Source organism: Acinonyx jubatus, chromosome A3 (assembly GCF_027475565.1).
Source record: "Acinonyx jubatus isolate Ajub_Pintada_27869175 chromosome A3, VMU_Ajub_asm_v1.0, whole genome shotgun sequence".
Taxonomy (NCBI): domain Eukaryota; kingdom Metazoa; phylum Chordata; class Mammalia; order Carnivora; family Felidae; genus Acinonyx; species Acinonyx jubatus.
Window position 1 is genome coordinate 71,581,513 of NC_069388.1, and position 13,942 is coordinate 71,595,454.

Consider the following 13,942-nt stretch of genomic DNA (forward strand, 5'->3'; position numbering starts at 1 on the left):
GGGCCATATTTCGTTCTTTCTCATTGCCCTGTAGTACTCCATTGTGTATATAAACCACAATTTCTTTATCCATTCGTCAGTTGATGGACATTTAGGCTCTTTCCACAATTTGGCTATTGTTGAGAGTGCTGCTATAAACATTGGGGTAAAACACCTTCAATTTGAAGATACTTGTCTTTCTTTCACTCTGGAAAATTTTACTCTGTAGCCTTTTCTGTTATTTCCATCCCCTCCATTTTCTCTCTTCTCTCCTTCTAGAACAGCTACTAGCCGAATGATTGGAACACTTGGATTTATCTTCTATCCCTTTTATCTTTTCTCTCATTATCCTTCTTTTTTTTTTAACTCTTTAACCTTTATTTATTATTGAGAAACAGAGAGAGACAGAATGTGAGCAGGGGAGGGGCAGAAAGAAGGGGAGACACGGAATCCAAAGCAGGTTCCTGGCTCTGAGCTGTCAGCATAGAGCCCGAAGCTAGGCTCGAACTCACAAACTGCGAGATCATTACCTGAGCCAAAATCGGATGCCTAACTGACTGAGCTACCCAGGCACCCCTCTCATTATCCTTTTCATGGTACTTTACCACTAAGAATGCAAGCATCCCTTGACACTAACCGTATACGAAATAAATTGCTTTTCAGCCATGTCAATTGTTATATCAGGCCATCTACTGAAAAACACTTTTTAATAAGTATTTTATTTTTTCATTTCCAAGATCTAGAAATGCCTCCTGAATACATAAGACTCTTCCTATATTATGAATATGATACTCTTAAAATATTGTAATTAAGCTTAACGTCTTTTTCTGTTCTCTTAATTCTGTTAATTTTTGTTAAGCATGATGCCTCACCTTCTTTGTATTGTAGTTTGTTTGGTTTTGTTTCTCAAATGTTTGGTGATTTTTGCTTGTATATTCTTCTTTGATTATGTGACTCCCAGATCTCTGTCAGTGTCAACTCTTTTTGTCTACTGCAGTCTGACTTTAAGACAGGGTTGGGATATTGCAGTCAGACAGGATCTGAGGATGATTTGTGTGATAGTATCTTTGATCCTCCTGGAGGTCAGTAGCTACTTGAGCACTGGTCTGCTTTTCCAGCCCAGCGTATGATTCAATTCATCCACAGCAGCCTAGCGCTTTGCGCATGCAGAACATGTAAGGGTTACTGATTTGCTGCTCCACATGGAGTTCCTAATTTTTCAAATTGATAAATGCTCCTGAGCTCCTTCCACTTCTTAATATCCAATGGCTCTAAGTGTGTAGTTCTGTCCAACCTGCCTCGACCTCAGTCATCTCCACATGTGTTGGGTTTTTCTTTCATTTAGTTTTATTCCTCCAAGCATTTGTTCTCTGGTAATTTCTTTCAGAATTTAACACAAACATATTTCTTCTGATAATAGGTTTCCCTGGTTTCCAATGATATTAGACTGTATTTTATTATCAGTATCTATTTACATATATTTTATGAGATTTAGTGAGCAGTAAGTGGTAGATGTGTATGATCAGTCTGCCATCTTGAATCAGTCTCTGATATTAAGTAAATCATTTGCAAACTTAGAACTTTAATCAGTAAGAAATTATAAATTCTCTGCAATAGACCTCACAATTGACTGGCAGACATCACTGAGGACCGATATAGTACTTCTGTCTTAGGGAATGTGTTTTAGTGTGAGATCAAGGGTCTGGGGTCAAATAGCCCAGTTAGTGGACTACTATCATAGGCTAGATTAGTGGTTCTCAATGTTTTCAAGTATAGGGACATGTTTCTGCATTTCAAAAAGCTTATGGTTCTTTACAAAATAATAATTGAACTTTTAGTATCCATTGTTTGAGAAAACATATAACAACAAAATGCACTGATGATTCCCAGGTTCAGTTCTCTCTTTTTTTTTTTTTTTTTAACCACTGGGGTGTGTCTCTCCACAATGAATTCCATAGTCTATTAAAGTTATAAGTGCCTGTTGCTACAAATAGTGCTCTTAAATTTCACAAGAATATTTGAAAGCTTTCAAATAGTTCTTTTATTAGGTATTTTCATGGAATTAAAGCTTTTACCAGGATAGAGGGTTGTTTTTTCTGTTTACCAAAGGAAAAAAACAAACATGGTTCTTCATAAAATTTACTATTTTTTAAATATCTTAGCGAATGTGCCAAAGGCTTTCAGTCCTTAACATTGCTATTAATTATATGTATTTTAAGGTTTAAAGCATTTTCCAATCTATTATCTCACTGGATCTTTATAATAATCAGATGGAAACAGGGCAAATGATAACATGTGTATCAATCTTACAGCTAATAATAGGTTCAGGGAACTGAAGGAGTTTCCCCCAGTTTGCAGTTAACAAGCAGCAAAGCCAGGGCCAGAACCTAAGCCTCCCAGTGCTCTGTCCATTCATCCCCAAATGTCAATGCACAGAGCAGTGCTGGCCCATTACAAATGGAAAAACAAGGACAGTTTAAGCAGTATCAAAGCAAATATTTCAAAATTTTTATTAAGAGGTCATCACTTTATTGCTTTTTGGGATTTAAAATGCTCTTTATTAGACTTATCACTAGGATGGACTAAGTTGATGCGGGAAGACTTCATTATTCCTGCATAGACAAAGCCTTGATAAGGTATTACAAAAAGCTTTGAAGTACATAACTAAGCACTAAAACAAAACATAGAAATCCTCAAGTTCCAGAAATAAAGAGAATGCTAAAAAGTGGTGATCAAGAAGTAAGGCAACCAGAGATGTGGAATCAAATTTGACCTTAGGAGTTGCAATGGGGGTTAAGGCCCCACATGCAGTGGAACTGGAGTTGAGCATAGAGCCAGGATTCCAGAAGAGTTTTGCTGCTGTGAAAAAGGCTCTAGAATCTCTCTTTCTGATTAGACTGCAAGGTAGGGGGTAAAACAAACTGATTATCACCCAGACAACACACCTCCTAAACTAAGTCGTGCAAAAAATGGGAGCCAAGCATGTATTCATGAGTAATAGCGCAGAAAACCCAAACCAAGGTTGCAACAGAAAACCTGAGAACCAAAGAACCAGAAGAATCAGAGAAACGTGAAGGACCCAAGTATAGACAACAGACAAACATAATACTGCCCCATTGTCACACTTTACAATCCTGGGTACAGGATGGAAAGCAATACCTAAGATAAGATGGAAAAAATGTACCCATCTTCCAGGGGAGGGAGTCAGCAGAATTCATCCCCCAAGGATTACAGACAAGAGAGCAAAGAGACTATAAAATTACTAAGCTTAAATGATTCAGGACATAAAAAATAAAAACTATACAGAAAAACCAGAACAGCACAAAAAATAAGAGGCATATTTCTGGGGAAAAAAGCTATAAAAATTCTAAAGATAAAAAGTATATATCATTTTTTAAAACTTAACTCAGTAGATAAAAAACAAAAAGCTCAGTAGACTAAACATAGCTTAAAACAAAGTTGGAAGACAGTTGAAGAAATCTCACAGAATGAAACACAAAAAGATAAAAAGAAATATTAAAAAGAAAAGAGGCACAGAGAATAGAACATTACTAAGTGTTCCAGAAGGACACAATAGAGGGAATATGAGAGAAATCTGCAATAAAAATGGCTATGATAGAGACTACCTGTTCTCAGTAACCAATCTGCCTCTCTGCCTTTTTCATTGAATCACCAACTTTTAGCTGAGAACTTGGCTGTCCAGTATAAAGACAATATTTCCCAGTTTCCCCTATACCTAGATTAGCCATATGACTCTGTTCTGGGATGTAGCCAAAACAGCATGTACAACTTCCAGAAATGTCCTTAAAGGGAGGAGGTAAGATTTTTCTCTCCAGCTTTTCCTTCTTAGTAGCTAAAACACTAATGGTATTGTTTAAGTTTGATTAGAGAATCTACTTACTGAGAATGAATGGTAGAATAAAACAGAAGAGTCCCTGAGCTCCTGACACCATCAAATACCACCTGGATAGCCTAATATGTGTGAAAAAGAAATAAATTTCCATCTCGTATGAACCACTTTGATTTAGAGTTGTTTTTTAAGGTCACTTATGGCAGAATCTATTCATAACTAATGCAATCAATGGTTGAGAATTTTCTACAATTAAAGAAAGATGTGAATCTTCAATTTGAAGAGGCAAAATGAATTTTGAGCTAGAAAAAATGAAATTAAATCCACACATGGACATAGAATAATAAAACCACAAATGTACAGAGAAAAACTTTAAAAGCAAATCAGAGAGAAAAGTGATTGTTACCCATAAGAAAAGACAAACTTCTCATCCACAATGAGAGACGCAAGAAGAAAATGGAGTAATATCTTGAAAATGGTGGAAGGCAATACTGCTCAACATAGAATCCCATGCTTAAATGAACTATAATTCAAGAATGAGGACAAAACATGGACATGGTAAGACATACACAGTTTGGCAATAATAGCAAGTACTTATATAACACAACTTTACAAGGCACTGTTCTAAGCGCTTTATATATTTTAACTCATAATCTTTCCAACAGCCCTCTGAGGTAGATACTATTAATATTGCTATATTAGAGATGATGTAACTAAGATACAGGGAGGCTAAGTAACATGCCCAAGGTCACACAGCTAGTATCCGACCAAACTGGGATTCAAGCACAGGCATTCTGCTTCAGATGCCATGGTTTTAATTGCTCATCTTCAATGAAATTACTACTGAAAGATGTGATTTATTTTATTTTGTTTTTAAAGATGTCTTTTTTTTTAAGTTTATTTACTTTGAGAGAGAAGTAAGTGTGAGTGGGGGAGGGGCAAAGGGAGGAGGGAGGGACAGAGACACAGAGAGAGAAAGAGAATCCCAAGCAGGCCCCAAGCTGCCAGCACAGAGCCCGACATGGGGGTTCTAACCCATGAAGCTGTGAGATCATGACCTGAGCCGAAACCAAGATTTGGATGCTCAACCCACTGAGCCACCCAGGCGCCCCTGAAAGATGTCCTTTAAAAGATCGATACAGTGTTCACTTCAGCAGCACATCTACTGAAATTGGAATGATCCAGAGAAGGTTTGCATGGCCTGTGCACAAGGATGACACACAAAAGCTTGGTATGGAACTTGGACAGAAAAAGTAGGATATAAGCAGAAAAACAAGGAAACTAAATCAGCAAATAATATTGATTAACTTACTTATTAACACAAAAACATTCTTTCATGAAATAATTCTGACAATAGATTCTAGGGGATTTTCTCCCCTTGTAGTGTCTGTATTTGGCAAGAGAAAATATCCGATGACTTTATGTCAATTCCCCCCAAATTTGGTAATTTTCCTAGTGTGTGAAATCATAGTCTGGCAACTAGTGATCTATTGTGCAACAAAGATTTTTTTTTTCAAAAAAGCAAATTTGCAAAGTTAATTTCTAGTGTGTCATGCAAAAAAAAATATTTATTGGTATTAGGATATTTTGTTGGTTATCTGGATTCATGCTGTAAGGACAGGCTGCATGTAGCCATTAGTGAGAATCACTGTTTTCCTCAAACATGGCTCCTGTGAAGGAAATAATGTAAGTCAAAATGTCAAAAAGGAAGAAAAAAAAAAACCCACCACAGAAACTCATTGCTAACTTATTAAGGTTTCTGGAGAGAATGCTTTTTGTTGATAAATTATATCAAGGTCATCTACAGTATTTCAGCCAAGAAGGCAGAGCCCAGTACTGTTACATGCCCACCAAAATCAAAGATGGATAGCCATACTGAACAATTCTGAAGGAGTGAATTTTGGGAGAAATAGAAAAAACATGTTACATTTTACTTACTTGTAATAATAACTATTATAAAAATTTTCTTTAAATTGCTCTGTCAACTTGTTGATTCTGTAGATTGAGAATGCCAATTTCATACAATTTCCTCATTCTTTAGTCAACTTTGCATCAGAAAGAGATACCCCCAAAATGGTCCCCAGAGTTCCCAGTAATTGGTTTCACAATCCTAAGCAAATGAATTGAAAAAATGTATGACCTAGCGCAGTTTTCATGTCTAGAATCTTTTTTTTTAAGTTTATTTATTTATTTTGAAAGAGACAGAGATAGCACAAGTAGGGGATGGGCAGAGAAAGAGAGAGAGAGAGGATCCCAAGCAGGCTTCATGCTACCAGTGCAGAGCCCAACACGGGGCTTAAACTCACAAAACCGAGAGATCATGACCTGAGCCAAACCCAAGGGTTGGACACTTAACCAAGTGAGCCACCCTGTACCCCTCATGTCTAGAATCTTAATTGTAGCACTAACAGAAACCAAATTTCCAGATTAAGTTCTTCTGTAAAAACCATTTTTTTAGGGTGCTATTGTTTGTTTGCTTTTGCTTTTCTTTTTTTATAGCAGCAAGAGCTTATGTGTTTCTGTGGAAGGAGTTGGGGATAATGAGAAGGTATTTTTAAGAGGCAGCCTATAAAGCCAAAGTTCCCATGAAAGTCCCCTATACAGCCCATGATGTCCAGTATATAAAATTCTGTACACAGTAATTCTTATATACACTTAAAAATATCACTGAGCTATGAAGACAAAAGGAAAATCCCTATCAGATGTCTGCCTGTCTATAGGCATTCTGTTTTTATATTAGGCTTCTATAACCTTAGTACATGCTTATGTAGTAAAGGATGAACCTTGCCCAAAGAGAGGTCTGGCTTTTGCCCTTGACCCCTGTGAAGTAGCTTCTAAGACCTTGGAATATTCTGCTTGACAAGAGTGTCTTTGTTTACCTGGGACCCTGGGCCATGTCAGAAGGTCTATGCTAACGATGTAATTTTTGCTGGGGGGGAGTGATCTTGGGCCACACAATATTACTTGGACCTTTGGAGGGGCTAGAGACTAAGGTCAGCCAGATAGGCAGTTAACCATGACTATATGACCAAACTCAATAAAAACTATGGATACCAAAACTCAGCAAAACATCCTAGTGGCAATAACCCATGTGTATCATCACACATTACTCAGAGAAGTTAGTAGTGCTCACAACTCCACAACTTTGGGAGAGGACAAATGGAAGTTCTTGCTTGGAATTCTCCTGGACACTGCCTCATGTGCCTCTTTTCTCTACTGATTTTATCATGTGTCCTCTCACTGTAATAAACCATAACTGTGAGTATAAGAGCTTTTAGTGAGTTCTATGAGTCCTTCCAGCAAATTATTGAATATGAGGGTGGTCTTGACAACCCTCAAATTTGATGTCAGAAGTGAGGGTGGTCTTGGGGACTCTCAAACCTTGGATGGATTCATCTGCTGTGAGAATTAAGCAAGATAATGATGTCTACAGTGAAAATCCTTAGTAGTGTGGAATCTCTCACTGTATTAGAGAAAGTTTAAATGTTTGATAAAAGTTAGTAATAAGTTATATTCATTTTGCTATAAAAATGTTCCCAAGCATTTTAAATTACAACTTCTGAAATTTTTAAGGACAGAGTATTGATTTTACAACAAGTAATCTCATATATGGTACCAAAAAATGGCCAAAAGAAGAACTCTAGATCAATCACTGAAACTCTCATTTCTTCAATCAATCCTTTGGAACATCCTGTAGGCCTTGGAGTGGAAATCACAATTTCTGGCCTGTGTACAGCAGCCTCCCTCACAGACTTCCTTTAACTTTGCCACAGAGTCTTAAATAATCCCTTTATTAAAACTCCTCATTCACCCCATTTGAGTGGCCACTATTTCCTGGCTGAACCTGACCAATGCAGTGATTGGCACTAAGGCTACATGTGATCACAGAATTTTCTGTTTTTAAATATATATTTTTTAAATGTTTATTTATTTTTGAGAAAGAGAGCAAACACATGTACATGGGGGAGGAGCATAAAGAGAGGGAGAGAGAGAATTCCAAGCAGGCCCTGTGCTATTAATGCAGAACCCAACACAGGGCTGGAACCCACAAACCATGAGATCATGACCTGAGCTGAAATCAAGAGCCAGATGCTCAACTAACTGAGCCACCCAGATGCCCCATGATCACAGAATCTTCTTTACACTGAGCTCCAGGCTATTATTATGATTGATTAAAGTTGACACTTAAAATGCATTTGTCATTCCTAGATTTGGGATTTCACAATATACCTCTTGGTTTGAGCTTCCACCAAGAAACATGAAAAATGTGCCTTATTATTAGACACTTCATTGCTGTCTCACTTCTAATTCACTGAGGAACAACTTACAATACCTCAGTTTTACGACTCTGCCTGTGACCTCAGTGATGGGAATTTTGGCCCAATATATCTGTTAATATATGACATCCACCAGGATGCCCTGTAGCCCAATGAACTTCTGTGTCATACCTCTTTGTTTGCCAGTCACTTGCCTATATATCTCAAATGTCCTCAGAGACCAGAAGGTAACCTAAGAAAGGCAGTGTTATAAACAATGAGTTCTGATTTCTGTCACATCAGAATGAAGACTTCCAAAAATCTACTCCTCCATAAAACAAATGAGAACACTGACAAATATTGTTGAAATCAACTTTAAAATTCTGGAAGTTAACCAAAGGCTTACAACAATTGGAAGAGCATTTATTCACTAAAAATGACTGAATCTCTGTTAGAACAGTAAGCTTTGTGGTATTTTAACTTGCCCTATTTCCATCCCCAAAAGGATAAAATGCTTAGGAATAAGTGAGGCAAAAAGTGTCAGACTTTTGCACTGAAAACTACAAAATATTGTTGAAAGAAAGTAAAGAAGATCTAAATAAAGCAAAAGACAGAGCATGTTCATGAATTGGAACAAATAATGTTAAATTGGCGATACTCACCTTGGATTAGGCAATGATTTGCATAATGCCAAAACCACAAGAAACTAAAGAAAACATAGGTAAATTTGGGCTCTATCAAAACTTTAAAATTTGTGCTTCAGAGAGCACCATTAAAAAAGTTAAAAGTCAACCCACTGCAGAAAATATTTGCAAATCACTTAAGAGACTTGTATCCAAAACATAAACAACTCAGAAACTCGACAATTAAAAAATTAAAGATGGAAAAGGATTTGAATAAACTTTTCTCAAAAGAAACTATACAAATGGTCAATAAACACATGAACAATTCTCAACATCAAGGGGTGTTAGGGTAATGCAAATGAAAACCACAATGAAAAATGACTTCATACCCATTGGGATGGCAAAATCAAAATCAAATTGTATGTGGGATACCATATAACCCAGTAATCCCACTTGTAGGAAGACACCCGAGAAAACAGAAAACATGTGTCCACACAAAAATGTATACACAAATAATCATAGCAGCGTTTTTTATAACAGGCAGAAAGCAGATACAACCCAAATGCCCCCCAGTTTATATATGAATCAACAAAATGCAGTGTACCCATACAATGGAAGATTATGCAGCAGTATGGACATTGAAACTATATTATGCCAAGTAAAAGAAGCCAGACACAAAAGACAAGTTGTATGATTCCAGGTATAGAAAATGTCCAAAATAGGCAAATCCACAGAAACCCATGCAGATTAGTGGTTGCCAGGGGCTAGGAGTGGCAGAGGGAGAATGAGGAGTGATAATGGGTACAAGGTTTCTTTCTGAGGTGATGAAAGCGTTCTGCAATTAGGTAGTGGTGACAACATACAGCCTAATAATAAGAACCACCAAATTCTACACTTTAAAATAGCAAATTTTTATTGCATGTCGATTACACTTGACTTTTGAACAATGCAGGGGATTGGGATGCTGAACCCCCCACACACACAGTCTAAAATCCATGTATACTTTTGACTCCCCCAAATGTTTTTTAAGGTTTATTTATTTTTGAGAGAGAGAGAAAGAGACAGAGACAGAGACAGACAGAGAGACACAGGATCCAAAGCAGGCTCCAGGCTCTGAGCTATCTACACAGACTCCGAAGGGGGGCTCAAACCCATGAACCACAAGATGATGACCTGAGCTGATGTCGGACACCTAACCAACTGAGCCACCCAAGCTCCCCTTGACTCCCCCAAATCTTAACCAATAGCATACTGTTGATAGAAACCTTACTGATAACAGACAGTAGATTAACACATATTTAGTATGTTATGTATTATATATTGTATTCTTACAATAAAGTAAGCTAGAGAAAAGTAAATGTTATTAAGAAAGTCATAAGGAAAAGATTTACAGTACCGTACCATATTTACCCAAAAAACCTGCATGTATGTAGACCCACGCAGTACAGACGCATGTTGTTCAAGGGCCAACTGTATATCTCAATAAAGTTATTAAAAATAAGACAATAGGCAGTACTTGAACCTATAGAAAACTATGGAGTCCAGGCCCCTTCTAAAGATATATTTCAGGGGCGCCTGGGATGCTCAGTCAGCATCCGACTTCAGCTCAGGTCACAGTCTCACGGTCCGTGAGTTCGAGCCCCGCGTCGGGCTCTGGGCTGATGGCTCAGAGCCTGGAGCCTGCTTCCGATTCTGTGTCTCCCTCTCTCTCTGCCCCTCCCCCGTTCATGTTCTGTCTCTCTCTGTCTCAAAAATAAATAAACGTTAAAAAAAATTAAAAAAATAAAGATATCATAATTCAGAAACCTTTTATTATATTAAATATTTTATTTTTAAGTAATCTCCACACCCAACATGGGGCTCGATCTTACAACCCTGTGATAAAGAGTCGCCCGCTCCACTGACTGGGCCAGCCAGGCACCCTGGAAACATTTTAAATACACAGCTGCCAGATCCAGACCTTAGGCCCCAAGTGTGTGTGTCCTCTTAAGAAGCTCTCCATCTCTTCATAACAGCCCTCTTAGAGACATTGTCCTCCAGACCAGGAAGGAGAGCAGGGCAAGGGGATTTCCCCTGAAGTGGGTTATCACTTCATGGCTATCACATCCTTTGTGTCCCACATGCAGAACCTGGTCAGGAGAGCACCAAGATCCAGCCTGGGTGTTTCCTTAGCTGTGGTACACCCTTCTCTGGTGCACCCTTGCCTCACTTGGGAATCTGATTGCAACTCTGCCCCAGTAGGGCAGTTCAATCAAGTCCAGCCCAACTTTTAGGACATCTTGAATCCAAGATTTCCATATCTTGGATTTGGATTGTCCAAAACCTCTCAAACAACATCCCAGCTTCCCCAGGAGCTCCCCACTTGCTCTAATGGCCCTTGTTCACCTATGGTGCTGTGCACCTTATGCATATGGCACCCATCTGGCCACAAGAACTTTAACCACCATTCTGGGTCACAGTATAATATTCCTCTCATAATAAGAACTTATATCTGTAGTTTACCAAAAAGTAAGATGAAACTGACATAGATAAAACTTCCAAAAATTTGCATAGGGTTTGTGTCTGTATTACTGTCTGAAGCGAAATGATCCAAGATATACAGACATTTTGACTCCTACACCTATCAGTAATCCCTACTCAGGAGACAAAAAAAAAAAAAAAATCCTGAAAATCTCTACAGAGGCAGCTTGGACCAAACCTGAGCCAAATGCTGGAAAATCTGGTTTCTAACTCCAAGATAGGTCTTGAAACAGGTCACCTCATCCACATAAATATCAGCTTTGTAATCCAAGAACAATTACACTCACTCTAAGTCACCAGTGATTTTAAGGATCAAACTAGAAACAAAAATTTATTTGAAAGTGCTTTACAATGTGTAAAGTGACAAGATGTGGAGTTTCTTTTCTTATCTTTGAAGTCCTGATCCTGTGAAAAAAATGTTTTTATTGAAAAAAAAATTTTTAACGTTTATTTATTTTTGAGAGATGCAGAGAGACAGAGCATGAGCCAGGGAGGGGCAGAGAGAGAGGGAGACACAGATTCCAAAGCAGGCTCCAGGCTATGAGCTGTCAGAGCAAAGCCTGATGCGGGGCTTGAACCCATGGACTGTGAGATCATGATGTGAGCTGAAGTCAGATACTTAACCAACAACGACCCAGAAGCACCACCTGTGAAAATTTTAATAGGCCAATAAAAATGGTTGTTTCAATAACTAGGACAATTTCTTGGGTTACAGTGAAGCACTGTTCTGAAGGGAGGAAAAACAATACTACTGAATGCATTTATTTGCATATATTTATATATATATATATATATATATATATATATATTAAAAATTTCCTTGCTAAGCAAATCAGTATGGTGCTGGCATTTCTAATCACACTGTTAAAAAGAAAACCACAGGCCCAAGATGGAGTCACTTATGTTAAGGCCCATGTCTGCAAACCCAGACTCACTATCTAACCTAACTACGGTTTCAATCCCCTAAGGAATGTGACCTTTAACCAGCCAACCTGGAGGAGGTAACCCACTGAGAGACCCTGTCTGTTCCCCCTACTAGGGTGACTTTGCCTGAAACAATACACTCTTTGCTATTAATTTCACTTCTCCTGTTCCCTCTCTGCTTTTAAAAACCTTTTCTGCAGCTCAAAATTGCTCCTTTCTATCTCCTGGATGGAATGATGCTCAATTCATAAATTATTGAAGAAAGCCAAATTTGATCCTTAAACTTATATAGATGAATTTTGTTTTTTTAACAACACCAAAGTTGCCAGAGTTGTTAAAACAATTCATTAATAGATGGCAATGAAGGGCATCCCATGCAGGGCAATCCAGTGGGGTTTTCTCTTCTTCATCTTGCTTCTAACACGGTTGTCAGTACATTCACACAGTACAAAACACTGAGTAATCCTATCCTACTTTAATCCTATATTAAGGGCACCTGGGAGCCTTGGTTGGTTAAGGGTTGACTTGGGCTCAGGTCATGATCTCAGCCTGTGCTGGTCTCTGTGCTAACAGCTCAGAGCCCAGAGCCTGCTTCGGATCCTGTGTTTCCCTCTCTCTCTGCCCCTCCCCCATTCACACTCTGTCTGTCTCTCTCTCAAAAATAAAATAAACATTAAAAAAAAATCCTATGTTATATTTCAGGGCTGCCAGCTATCTTAAAAAAAAAAAAAAAAAAAGGAGTGAAAATTACATTTCCAGAGAAAGAAGAAGGAAAGGAAATAAAATTCCCTACCATGTCTACAAGGATGTTATGGAAATCATGAGATGTTAATTATAAAGCGTACTTTACATATATCCTTTAACAGCACATTACAAATATTAGCTGTTATTTTAGTGCTTTTTATTAAAAAAATTTTTTTAATGGTTATTCATTTTTGAGAGAGAGCATGAGGGGCAGAGGGAGAGGGAAAGGGGGGGGCAGAGGATCTGAAGAGGGCTCTGTGCTAACAGCAGAGAGCCTGATTTGGGGCTCAAACTCGTGAAATGTGAGATCATGACCTAAGCCAAAGTCAGATGCTCAACCCACTGAGCCGCCCAAGCACCCCTATTTTAGTGCTTTTTTAGAAAACCGACGTAAAGAAGAGTAGCAAGTGTGTTAACTCAGATCTGTCACTGCAGAGCTGATGTGATGTTTTTAGGTTTTACCATCCAGGATTCTAGCCATAGAATCCGATCTGGGCAGGAACCAGGTAACTTGTTGGACGCACACAAATTTGTGGGTAGTTCTGCCTGGTGACTCTCCCCACGCTGACCCCGGTCAGCTTCAACTGTGGGAAAAGCAGAAGGAGTCACCTGTTCTTAAGAAGAAAATTCTGTGAAGGAGGCCCCTTCTCTTGTGATGTGGGTGGAGAGCAAGCCTGGATGGGGGGTGGGCTGGGACCCACCAAGGCCAGACAGGGTTCCTGACATTCTTGGGAACTTCCAGGAAGCTTTGAGAGGTGAGACATGATCCCTGGAGGGATAGTCTGCCAGTCAGCTTTAGCCGTAACAGGACTGCCCGCCCTTACTGAACTGGTTTTATTGTTACCAAATGTCACTCCACCCAAGACAGGATTTTCAAAGATTCCTTAGATGAATGGGAACTTCTGGTTACTCCTTATTTTCTACAGTGTGTTATGACAAGCATTTGATCTGTTCCTCCTTTGTAATTCAGGAACAATTCCTCAGGGCCCAGAGGGTGCCCTTTAACAGAAAGCAGCGGACATGGTTATGCTTTTCCAGCCAGTTTC

General features: G+C 38.6%; 1 non-coding gene across 1 annotated transcript; it reads left to right on the plus strand.

Moving 5' to 3' along the window:
* Positions 1–4,970: 4,970 nt before the first annotated feature.
* On the plus strand, positions 4,971–5,077 carry LOC113603330 (U6 spliceosomal RNA). Its single transcript, XR_003424909.1, has one exon. It is a non-coding gene; the product is annotated as a U6 spliceosomal RNA (small nuclear RNA).
* Positions 5,078–13,942: the final 8,865 nt, after the last annotated feature.